The following is a 13,534-nucleotide window of genomic DNA, read 5'->3' as shown; positions in this document are numbered from 1 at the left end:
TGTCAGCAAAGAGTGCATAAAACCAAGAAGGTGGAATATAGACATGGTGTCAGTTTCAAAAGTGTCTTATACAAAATTTACTAATGGCAGGAATTATTCTGCACCAAATAGCATTTTATCATGCATCATTTATTTTCCTATAAGGACATATTTCCATGGAACCAGATACTTGTGCAGTAGTATTAGTTCCAAATCAAGAAACGTTAGGAAAAGTTTACAGAGTGTATAGTTAGAACAAAGTTCTTGGAAGTGCTGAACTCGTCATGCACATCATCTTCTCCTGTCGTTTCTATGTTTCCTTTAGCACCAAGAAATCGCTCTGGCAGGCGATAACGGATGCCATCATTGCCGAATTTGGAGAGCCGATGACGGCTCTTCAAATTGAAAATAAATGGAAGAGCCTTGAGAGGGCGTACAAAAGGGCAAAAAACAAAAACTCTGCCTCGGGCCACTCTCGTGTATCATGCGAGCATGAAGAGTAAGTGCACCAAACCTATTTGTGCAGCATTAGTCTACAAGTTGATTTTCTTTTCTAGGGAGCTCAGTGCTGTACTTGAAAAGGAGCACCACATCGCTCCAACATTCCTCTTGGCACCTGGCAGAGTCATGCAACAGGAAAATGAAAGGTCTGTCTCTTAATTATGTGCTTCGGTAATTCATATAATTTAACCTTTCATTTCTTACAGCCCATCTGCTGACACAGACAGCAGCGGGCAGCAGCATGATGCTGAGCTGCCATCTGGGTCAAGCCCGGCAGCTGAAGCAGCATTTGGCCACGACGAGCCAGGGCCATCGAGGGCAACACTCGACCACAACCAGCCAGGGCCATCAAGGACGCCTGAGCCCAGCAGCACACGAAAACGCAGAAAAGAAGGCACCACATTAGAAGCTTTGTTCAGCACATTCCAAGAGTGCAAGAGAGAGCGTGCTGAACGCTTTGACCGCAAAATGGCTTTGCTTGAGCGGCTTGTAGTGGCTGTAGAGGCGCAGAATGCAAATAAGTAAATCTCAAACTTGTTATATCTGGATAGATGAGACAGCAGACACCATAGAGAGCGGTTGACATGACTCTCTGGCCTAGATCACTCACGACTTCTGAAGGTATGCCAAAGCGTGCATACATATCCTCGAGCACCGAGATCACAGAGGAGGCTGAGGTTGACATTTTCTTGACCTCCACAAACTTTGAATAGTAGTCCACTAAGAGCAAATACGTAGCAGCACTGTGGTGCAAAAAGTCCACTGCCTCAACGCCAACCATCAGCGAGCTAACCTGCGAGAGCCACTCCTTGACAGAGAACTACCGACAAGTCCATAGGAGAAAGTGGCAATGGACTTTTTTCACCACAGTGGTGCTACTTATTTGCTCTTAGTGGACTACTATTCAAAGTTTGTAAAAAGGTCAAGAAAATGTCAACAACCTCAGCCTTCTCGGTGCTCAAGGATATGTATGCACGCTTTGGCATACCATCAGAAGTCGTGAGTGATCTAGGCCAGAGAGTTACGTCAACCGCTCTCTATGGTGTCCGCTGTCTCATGTATCATAATCAATAGCCATCCAGATATAACAAAACTTAATCCTAAAAATGCCTTTTGACGATTTTCTATCAATATACAACACACTCGCATGCATGCACTAACTAATAAACATGAGTTCATGTATATCAAACAAGGAATTGCAAAATGTGTCGCGCAATGTGAAACAGCACACACTCAACACTGCTTCTGGGCAATGGCCTTCCTGACTCTTTCGCACTGTTTGGCAGTGCTAGAGTCAAAATCCAGATCGCCGTCCTCCTCATTCTGGACCTCTTCTAGCTCGGGCAGCTGGCCCAGTTCATCTATAAAATCTCGCTCGTCATTGCACATGTTGTGCAGGACGCATGCGGCCATTATAATTAGGCAGCACTGCTTAATGCTAGCAGCGTCGACGAGGTAGAGCCTTCTAAAGCGTTGCTTCAACAATCCAAACGAGTTTTCGATGGCGACACGCTGTTGCGAGTGAAATTTGTTGAATCTTTTCTTCCACGCTGGAAAGGTGCTCCCGTGGTCGCGATAAGGGGTCATGAGCCATGGCAACAGCGGGTACGCAGAGTCCCCAAGAATGTATCCACTGGTGCATTTATCATCGGCCTCTGCGAAAAATGGGCTCTCTCGAAGCACCCTGGCGTCGTGCGCCGAGCCCGGGAAGCCTATGAATACATCAATAAACTTGTTCCGGTCATCACATATGCCCTGGAGAATCACTGACGGCCACTTCTTCCGATTATAATACGACTGCGGCGATTCGGTGGGTTTGTTGATCTCGATGTGGCAGCCGTCGACGCACCCGATTGTGTTCCGTGGTCCCTTGCCGCCGGCTTTTGCCAAGAAGCAGGCCTTGCTGCGCTCTTGCTGTTGCTGGTTCGGCCAAGCGATCACGGACGAGCTGATGCTGTTCAAAAAATCCAAGACTCTTTCGACGCAGGTGTGCACGGATGACACCGAAACATCAAAACGGTCTGCTAACGAGTACATGCTGCACTGAGTGCCCAAGCAACTCAGAACGATAAGGCACGTTTTTTCTGGGCTCATTTGCGGACGGCCTCCCATGGGGTGCGGGAAAAACGGCGAGTGTTTAAAGGAACCCGCAAGAGCGTCAAACGTGCTCCGTGAGAGGCGGAAAAGACGTTTGAACTCAAAGTCAAAATATCTGCTAACAACGTCCTCGCAGTAGCGCGGTACGCGGTTCCTGTCAAGCCTCACCAACTTCATTGCGATCATCACGACTAAGTCGTCGAACTCCTCTTCGTCGCTATCGCTGTCCACCAGCTCCATAGCTGCTTGCATGACAGTAGGCAGTAAACCGCAGTTCATTTTCTTTTTTTTTTCTTTCACAAAGAATTCAAGAAAATGCACACAACTCTATCCACTGTAGAACCACCAACTCTCGGCAAGCACAGCAAAAGCAGAAGGCTTGCACGACTTCTGCACTTCAACGTTCGTTTCTCATCGGCGCTAGTATCGCGCTGCGTCTGCACTACTGAACTGGCGCTGCATGAGTGCGGCACTTTTTCTACACCGTCATGAACTAGTTCACATCGTGCAGAGTGAATCGAACGGACCTTTGAATAAAACGCCATTCCGAAGACAGAATGCAGACAAGTTCCTTCCAAATACAGGCGGGGGACGTCAGCAGCGCGACCCTGCAGGTAGTCAATGACAGGTCGAAGGTCTGGGCCAGCTCCCTGTCGGGTCATTATGTCTAAAGCATTAACTATTCCAAGAAAACCAATGTCTTCATTCGTGACGTTATCGACTAATGCGACGGGCGCCCGCGAGAGCGCGTCAGCATCTTCGTGCGTCTGAAAAAGATTTGTACACAATACGTGGGTTGCAATAACTCAAGCAACACTGTGCCGTGCACGGTTTTGAGAGACAAGAGCGCACGTGGACAAGGGCGCACGTGGGAGGTGACTGTCCGTGGAGTGGCTTTTTGTTCGGTGGTTTTGTGGTTGTCGTGACCGCGCTTTTAGCCGGAGTTTGCATCGCCGGGTGTCGGTGACGTTCGTAGCCAGGGCGAGGTTTACGGTACCGGCGGCTAGCGCGACGCAGTGCTTGAACCCTTCGGTCCTTCGGCTGGAGCCGTGCTAGGCCTATTGCTGTTGCGGCGGTGACAAGGTCGTGTGGTGCCATCTGTGAGTCAGGTGGCTACTACACCCTGATAAAGCTGTTCGCCAAGACTACAAGAGCTGGCGCTGCTGGTGGCAGCGAAGTCGGCACGGATCTCGGAAGATGGCGCCACCGGACATGAGGGGCAACTCTAACAGAGCTACCGAAAGCTACCGAACTACCGAGTGAGGCGGTGAAAGTGGTGAAAGTGCAGTGAGTCACGACGACCACGGTTGCACCGTGGTCACGACAAGCGGAAACGCAGGAGTTTCAAGCCGGGCCACAGCATGGGTAAGCCACGGAGCAATCAGCATGCCGAGAGCGAGGAGGATGGCGATGACTGGGCTGCATGCACGAGCTGCGACATGTGGCTGCAGCTTCACGACACTCCCTTTAAAAATTTGGAAGAAGCTAACGCCGCATCGCACTACGTGTGCAAACGATGTGCAAGGATGAGCGTTATAGAGACAGAGTTAGCACTCAAGTTGAGTCAGCAAAAGGAGTGGACCCTGCGTATACAGAATATGGAGGCCAGAGCGGAGAAAGGCTCGGGCACAGGGGAAAGGTCGAGGGTTGAGGACCTACGGCGCCAACTGGAGCAAGAGATAGGCAGACGCGAAAGTTTGGAAGCGCAGGTGCAGGAACTGCTGAGGAGAGTAAGCAAACAGGGAGAAGAGTTGCAGAGGCTAGGGACCCTTAGAGCACTCGGCAGGCTGGACGAGGTGTCGGGGGAGTTGGGCAAAGCGATTCCGGGCCGGTCGTATGAGCCAGAACGGACGGCGACGGGGCCGTTAGAGAGGAGTGAAGGGCATACAGATGGCAGCGGACCCATCGGAGGGCTACAACCCGAGCAGGGAGGACTAAGGACGAATAAGGTCAGCGAGGGGAGCGAACTGCACTCCGAAGTGCAGTGCGCCGGGGAGAACGACTCCTTTCAGGGGCTCGCCGATCTTCGCTCTCAGGACGGGGGAGGAAGTGTAGGCAGGAGGGCGAACAACGGGGATCAGGAGAAACCACACGGGAAGAAACATCAGATGAAGGACACTGAAAAGAAGATGCGCGAGAGGGAAACAGGAACACTGGAGAGCGGGAAGCCCAGTGAGCAGCAGGAGAGCCCGCAGAAGCTAGGAGCGTCCAACGAGAAACGGGCCATACAGCCCCGAAAGGTTTTGGTGGCCGGGGACGAAAATGCGTTTAGAATAAAGACGGGCGCCCTGACCGTTGTGGACAGGGACAGTCGAGTGTCTTTCTTCACAAAGGCGAGAGCGACACTGGCGGACACTATGGAGCGGGTACACGAGAAGCTGCAGGCACGTCAGGATGACCAATGTCTGGTGATCATACATGCCGGGCTGGAGGACGTAGAGGAGGGAACAAGGCCCGAGGAGATGGTGGGCTCCCTGAAGAAATGGGTGATGCAGGGGCAGGAACAATTCCCCGATCTTCTCTATGCCATCTGTGCGCTTCCACAGGGCGGGGAAATGGAAACACAGGTCCGAGAGAAATGCAGGACGGCGAATGGACTGATTGAGGGTGTATGCCAGGAACTGGGACCACGAGTAGAGTTCATTCTTCACAGGGGAGAGGTGACACAGACAGGAGCCGGCAGACGGCTGTATGCCAGTTAGGAAGAAAGCTGGGCAGACGAGCGTGCGCTTTTTTAGAGCGTCCGTCGGGGACCGGCAACCAGCGAGAAGCCCGTTCCCAGCAAGGTGCCGGGGCAGCGAAACCGAAAGGCAGCCCCAGGGGGCCCCACCACGAGAGGGGGGGGGGGGGGCGACCGGACGATCAGCGCACTCAGAAAATGGTGCGGGCGCTGGCGAAACTGCTGCTTCAGGCGGGGGTGGGTTACTGACTCACTACCGGAGGCGCGGGGACTCAGATGGGCTGGAAGATGACTCCCCAAAACCAGGCGTGGGTAAGCGTCAACCCCAGGGACAGCGTAGTTCGAGTGGGAACCCGCACACGAAGAGGTAAACACCGCAAACAGTGAAGGCCAACGAATCTATCTATCGCCTTCCTGAATATGCAAGGAGGTCGGAGGGCGCAAAAATGGGCAGAGCTGAGCACGGAACTTGCAAAACACCAGATTGACGTTTTCGCAGTGGCAGAAACGCATCTGCGGGAAGTAGAGACTCCCCCGCAAGTCGATGGATACGGGTGGGAGGCCTGTAACCGCCAAGGGTCGGAACGCCAAGGGGGAGGAGTAGGGTGTTTATGGGCGGAGCCTGGCAGGTGGAGTCACACCAGGCAGTCGTGCCAGGAGCACATGTGGCTAGCTGGAGCGATAGGAGGTAAACCAGTGGCGTTGGCAGTGGTATACATGCGCTCGGGCGGGGCTGTAGAGTACAACGAGGGTCTGTACGAGTGTCTAACGCAGGACATACGAGCGCTTCGAGCGCAGTCGGAAGTCGTGATAGTCGGGGACTTTAATGCTCCCATCGAGGACCTCGACGGGCACACAGACGCAAACGGCAGGCAGCTGTTAAAGTTGGTGGAAGGGGAGCGGCTTGTCATGGTGAACGGCTCGGGCAAATGCGAGGGGCGTACAACCTGGGCGTGTAGGGGCATGCAGTTGTGCATTGATTTCTGCCTGATGACAGAAAGGCTCTACGAGGAGCTAGAGCGAATGGTCGTCGATGAGGAGGGCGAAGGAAATTTGGGGAGCGACCACAATCGGTTGCGCCTGCTGAATTGGGCACGTGCACTGGAGACGGGAATGGCCCCAGAAGTCAACACAAGGGCGGCTTAGCGAGGACGAGCTGCGAAAGATAGCAAAGTGCCTGGAGGCACGAGTGGCATTCTTAGACTCCTACGACGCGATGATAGGAGAGATGGTGGGACAGCTCACGGCGTGCAGGGGGTGTACCAGAGGCCATCATAGGGCGAAAGCTTGGTGGAGCCCAGAGGTGGCGGCGGCCATACTCCGGCGTCGAGTAGAATACACCGCCAAGCTGTCAAGGGGCAGGACAAGGAGGCCATTGCCAATGCGTGGGACATATATAGGACCCGGAAACAGGAGGCAGCGGCATTGATCCAGTCGCGGCTCCACATCTTTAACCGCATGATGATGGATGAGCTGAGAGCAGGGGGCCGGCAGGCGCCTCAGCGTTTTTGGCGCTGGGTTAAGGAGACAAAGCAGACCCAGAGCCCAGCAGCGTTGAAAGCGGCCCCAGGGGGCGAGGCGGTTACAGGGCCGGCCTGTGTCCCAATCCCGAAGAAGTGGTGGTGCATGATGCAGGGGTCGCCGGTGGACACGGAGCTCGAAGGAAGAGAGATGAGCGAGCCCCGAAAACAGTTAGCAGAAGACCTTGCGGCAGACCTTCGTGCAGCACCTACGGATCGGGAGTGGGAACGGGCAGTGAAGAGGGTGGAGGCCAAGACCGCGATGGGGAGTGATGGCATTCCCATGAGCCTGATCAAGGCACGGGGGCCTAAGGCACAGTCAAAGTTGAAAGACTCCGTCGCACAGGTGCTGGAGGATGGAAAGATCCCGGAGGACTGGAGACAGGCAAGAATAAAGCCTCTGTATAAGGGGACCGGGGACAAAGAGTGCCTGGAAAACTACAGGCCAATAGCAGTGACTCCGGTACTGTACAGAGTAGCCGCACAGGTGGCAAAGGCCCGATTGCAAGCGTGGGCAGAAAGAAATGGGGCTCTTGGGGAGCTCCAAAATGGTTTCCGGGCGGGACGGCGCATTGAGGACAATTTATTTGTCCTCACACAGTGCATAGAAATAGCACAGCAGACGGGAAACCCACCCTTCGTGGCGTACCTGGACATTGCTAAGGCTTATGATAATGTGGACCGAGCCATATTGTGGAGCATCCTCCGGGGTTTTGGCCTTGAGGAGTCCAGCATACAGCAAGAGCTGTACGCCGATGCCAGAGCTTGCCTGGAGTGGGCGGGTCAGAGGACTAGCCTCTTGGAGAGCCCGAAGGGGCTACGACAGGGGTGTCCACTGTCACCACTGCTGTTCATGTTGTACGTCGCAGGGGTCACGGAGCAGCTGGAGGTGTCTGGGCACGGATGTCGGTTTGAGCATCTAGAGGCCGGGGTGAAGGTCGAGCGACGTATACCAGCGCTGGTGTATGCCGATGATTTTGCGGTCCTCGCAGGGACACCAGAAGAGCTGCAGAGACTACTGGACATTTGTGCTACGGGAATGAGCGAGCGTCGACTGAAGTTCAGCCCAGCAAAGTGTGTAGTGATGGCATGGGGCGAAAGGGACAAGCTGAGCGGGCACAGGTGGGAACTTCAGGGAAATCAGATAGAGAGGGTGGATTCCACCAAATACCTCGGCGTCCGGTTGTCGGCAGGGGCAAACTACCTCGGGCAACACGAGAGGGAAATGCGGGGGAGAACGGCTCGCTGTAAGGGTATGTTGGGTCGTCGGTCGCTCTGGGCGTTTAACCGCTAAGAGGTGACAGAGCCCTATGGAAAATGGTGGCGGTGCCAGCGCTGATATATTCAAATGCAGTTCTGTGCATCTCCACCAGCACCCGGGAGTTTCTTTAGCGACAGCAGAGGGCAGTCGGCCGGGTAGCTTTAGGGGTGCCCAACCACATAGCGGTGGAGGGAGTCCAAGGCGAGGTCGGATGGTCCTCTTTCTAAGCGAGAGAGGCGGCGGCCAAAGCAAAATATGAGGACCGACTGATGCGCCTCCCGGCAAGTAACCTGCCACATCAGACGCTAATCCACCTGGTGTATGCTGGAATAGCAACGAAGTGGACAAGGAGGATAGCGAGGCTGCAGAGACGGTACCATCTGCCAACAGTATGCCTCTCGGATGTACCGGCGGTGAGCCAGGGGAAGAAGCTCAAGCTGAAGGAAGCTGAGAAGTGCAAGATTTCATTATGAAGGAAGCTGAGACAGCTGAGTGGATGCGCAGGGCAAAGGAGCAGTCATCCCTGGCATTGTACAGCGCGCAGAAGACAGGGATTAGCCCAGAACCATTTTATGACAACTCCGTGGGGAGCGGGCTACTGGCTGAAGCCAGGTGTGGAGCCTTGAGGACGCGGCAGTGGCGATCTAGGTTCACTAGCAATGGATGGATGGATGGATGGAATATAGAAGCGTCCCCTTTGAAACGGGGTGGTAGCAGTAGCTATCATGCTCATTTTTCTCCATATATCTTAATTAATGATTTAGAATGGTTAACTAAACCATCATTCTTTATTAAATTTTTGTGCCTACATTACTAACATTATGTCACTTCTCTGGTTTTAAGCCACCAATCTTCCAGTCGTTTTTTGCTAGTTTCCACCGCCGGCTTATTCACCCGGCCACTGGTATTTCTAAACCCCAGAGCTTCAGGAACAGTGATTGCGCCTGCATCAACTTCCGGATGGATACCATTACATTCGAGTATAATATGGTCAATTGTTTCACTGGAGTTTCCACATACAGCACATGTGTCATCTCCATTGTTAAATTTCTTTTTGTAGCTGCGAGTTCTAAGGCACCCTGATCTAGCTTCGAAAAGCAGGGCACTGCCTCTTGAGTTATCAAAGAAATCTTCCTTCCTGATCTGCATTTTCCACTTACGGTATAATTCCACACTGTTTCTTTTCCATCGAATATATCCAATTTTTACCTTCTGTGTTTTTCACCTGTTGCTTAATACTCTTTATTTCTCCGTCCTTGTGACCAGCATACCTACTTGTTAGTTTCCTAGTTCTTTTCCTCCATTGTGAGTCCACGCTTTTTAAGTACAGGTATTTAAATACTTTAGCTGCCCATCTGTTACTGTCCAATTTCCTCAGGCGTTCCTCATATATTTTACTCTGAGCTTCCCGTACTTCGAAATATGCCCAGCCCATATCTCCCTGTACCGCCTCATTTGTAGTTTTGCCGTGGGCACCTAGTGCTAATCGTCCAACGAATCTGATTTTTTTCTAATGTCGACTGTACCTCTGATTTTAGGCACAAAACCGCGTTTCCGAAAGTAAGTCCGGGCACCACAATTCCTTTCCAAATACCCCTCAAAACCTCATACCTATTGTATCCCCACAATGCCTTATGCTTCATTATCCTGGCATTTCTTTGCACTTTGGCCTTAAGTGATTGCTCATGCTTTCAAATGTATGCCAATCCTTCGTTTACCCATACCCCCAGATATTTATATTCTGCTACTCTAGGTATTTCATGGCCTTGTATTTTAAGACCCTGATCAGTTGATCCGTTGAAAATCATCAGACCTGACTTAACTGCGCTAAAACTGAAGCCTAGAGCATCCCCTTCGTCTCCGCAATACTTAACTAGAGTTTGCTATTCTTCCAGACTCACAGCTAGCAGCACAATATCGTCTGCATACAGCAAACCGGGGAGGCGCTGCTTTACCGCCTTTCCACCTAATCTATATGACAGGTTAAAACCTAGGTTACTGTATTCTATCCTCCGTTCCAGGTTTATCATATAAAGCATGAACAGCACCGGTGATAGAGGACAGCCATGTCTTAATCCTTTGCATACTTTGACATCTTCCGTACTTCTTATCCCTTCCCACGTAATTTCTACTTCGTTATCCCGGTATATTTCCTGTAGGAACACGATTATCTCATAACCGATACCTTCTTCTTTTAATATTCCCCACAGGAGTTCCCTGCTTACGTTGTCGTACGCGCCGTTTATGTCCTGGAAGGCCAAATACAAAGGTCTATTTTCCACTCTAGATATTTCGATGCATTGGGTAAGCACGAACAGGCTATCATCTAAGCGCCTACCACTTCTAAAGCCGTTCTGAAGTTCTCCAAGTATCTTGTTACTTTCTACCCATGCTTGCACCTTTAATTTCACCGCCTGCATGGCTAACCTGTGCATAACAAATGTTATGGTAAATCAGCCTGTAGGATTTTATGTGCATCCTGTCTCCTTTCCCCTTATAAATCAAATTCATTTTACTCTGCCGCCAGCTGTCCGGAATTTGCTTATTCGTTATGACTGTTTCCAGAGCTTTTAACAACGTTTCCTTACTTTTTGGACCGAGTTCATTAATCAGCTTGATCGGAATTCCATCTATTCCTGTAGATGTGTTTTTAGGAATATTTTTTTCTGCCTTTTTCCAGTTTAGATTGGTCAGTTCTAAGCTGCTTTGTATTCTGCTACCTTGCGTTGCTTCCTGATTTGCGGAGATTGCCCTATCGTCGCTCTGAAATGACTCGGCTGTAACTGATGTAATGTAGTACACTGCGTTGTCTCCCTTTAAACAATTTCCCTCGTTATTTGTTAGCAAGTGCGTATCCGACTGCGTCCTCTGCGGAGCGGAGGAGGAAACTTTGGAGCACGTGATACTTGGATGTGTTGCGATTTCTCCCGCCCCTCGCACGGCGTCGCTGCCAGTCGCCCTTGGCTTCGCAGGCAGCACGGCTGACACGGCAGAGGGAAGCACCGACGAGGCTGCGGCGTCACCCGAAGAGGGGAGCGGAGTAGAATCCCTTGGTGCAGTGCCACCATAGTGCAATCGTGGAATGTACTAGAGACGGCTGGAGTTCTGGTGGGCACGAGGAGCAGTGCGGCCAGAGCGGCGCAAAGACGTGGAGTGAACATCTATACTCTCCTTTTTCCTTTTCTTTCCTTTCCTTCCCTTTTTTTTTGCTGGTCAGATCCCACTGGGTGATCGCCCGTTCAAAAGGGTACAACCATATCGCCATCGCCATCGACTCTGGCAGCACTGTGAGCAATGCCATGATGAAGGAAAGAATTCCCACCATTTGTATCCATTCGCACTCTCATGCGCACTTCTGTCGTGCTGTTTCCACCCATCGGCAACGGCGACTTTTAGCAGCATTCGCAAAGCTATTATTGTACTACCTTTAATGCAGTTCTGTGACATTTGTCATTCATGCCAACGTACTGCTGCTTCCCACTGTGCAAACAGTACAGATACACAGACCAGTCCGGACGGAAGGTATGTGCACATTCGATTCCTACATTCGTAGTGAGACTTTAGAGGCGGTGCCACTTTTATGTATGTTTATTGGGGTAGTCAGGTCATCTAGTTGACTGCGATGAACTGTATGCGAATGTCGCATAGCGATTCGGTAGTTGTAGGTTAAAGCGAACATGCGGAAAAACGAGTTTGACGCACCCAGGCACTGCGTACGACTCGTGACCTTGCGGTTTGTCAACGACTCATCACGGCGGCAAAAAAAAAAGCAAGAATATGCGCATGCTTCGGGTGGACACACACAGCACACGCGGATCAAGTTTTCGTGGTCTAAAAGAACGTTCATTGGGGCTAGATGGTGCGCACTATTTGAGGGTTGAAGTAACAGCGCAAAACTGAGGCAAGACCGATGCAAGACAAGCGCGCTTGGCTTGGATCGGTCTTATTTGGGTTTTGTCTCAGTTTTGCAAGTTTTCATGCTCCGTTGCGCATTTAAAATTTTTTTTTTATTATGGCCTGCCTCAATAATACATCTGATATGGACGCCGCGAATTATGGTCAGTTTCTCAGCAACCAAACTTTTTCAATGTGTAATTACGCCTAGTTCATTACGAAATTTGCTGTTCGGACAATGGGAAAGGTACAAATTCAATTTGTCACCTTAATATGCACAGTGATGAGAGCAAAATCTTGACTGTCCCACCCATATGTTTTATTTTCCGCACTTTGCAGACCACCTGAAGAATGCAGTTAAGTGCAAATCACTAGCCTTGTCTTCTGTGGTCTAATGCTTTACAGTGCGAAGTTGCTCGGCCAATGCACCTTATCATTTTCCTATTGTGTGCATGAATGGCTGCAAATGAAACTCTTCGAAGCTTGTGCAAAGTACGAGGGCAAGTTAAGTCGCTTTCAGTTAACTGAGCGCCGATGCCATGCATGTGAAAAGTTGAATGACTCCTTAATCCATACTGCACCATGCGCTAACATGCATCGACCACTCGACGCATCAAGTTGCATCACTTGATTTCAGTCATAATGGTATCTGGCGTAAGAAGCTGGTAATTCCTAAAGTAGTATTCCACATAAAAAATATGCGTGTTTCACCTCTTCGGCATTGAAGATGCATACCCAACTGTATCGTTCGTTGTGACAGTTCAGTGTGGCAAGAGGTTCTCAAAAGTAATTCACAACTGCAAGTAAAATTTTTATTGTCAGTTATCAGAACACGTACAGCATTGAGCATATTTCCACAGAGCATTTGAAATTTTATCTAGTCGGTCAATACATCATCGGTTCTTTTTTTTGGAAACTGAAATATTCTTACTAAAAAATTTTATGTCCAGGTGTCTTACTACCGATTTCCCAGAGACCACACCATGAAGAAAAAGTGGATTGCAACCATAAAGAGCGAGGAGGGACCATACTTCAAAATTTCAGCAGCTACAAAAGTTTGCTCTATGCATTTCACAAGCTCCAACTACTGGTCGAACTTTGCAAGTGGCCTTCGGGTTTTGCGACAGGAGGCTATACCCTCAGTTTTCCCTTTCCGCAATTTGAGGTCATCAAGAAAACCACATTGTGACAGGAGTACTCCACCCAGCAAGAAGGGACACAAGCACTCAAAAAAGAAAAAAGGTAGACAGGCTGAAGCAGAAATTGGAGCGGCAGTACAGGAATTTCTTCCATACAGTGAACCTCCACAACGAGTCCTCTGCAGACCCTGATCCTTTATGGGAAAACTTTCCTCCAGATAGTGGACCTGTAATGAGCACTGGACCACCAAAGTCTCCGCTAAAGGAACTTTGTGCTGAAAATGTGCCGTCACCTAAAGAACCAGCACAGAACTTCTATAAACGCAACTGTCACCGACACTCTTTCTACTCTGCGAACACAGCTGGCTGCCAGCAATGAAAATGAAGTAAAGCTTCAAGAGCACCTCACTGCAAGCAAACAGAATGAAGCAAAATTACAGGAACAACTTGATTCAAGCAAGGA

The sequence above is a fragment of the Amblyomma maculatum genome, chromosome 4, assembly GCF_055883805.1.
Source record: "Amblyomma maculatum isolate TAMU_Amacu chromosome 4, ASM5588380v1, whole genome shotgun sequence".
Lineage (NCBI taxonomy): Eukaryota > Metazoa > Arthropoda > Arachnida > Ixodida > Ixodidae > Amblyomma > Amblyomma maculatum.
This window is presented reverse-complemented; position numbering follows the sequence as displayed.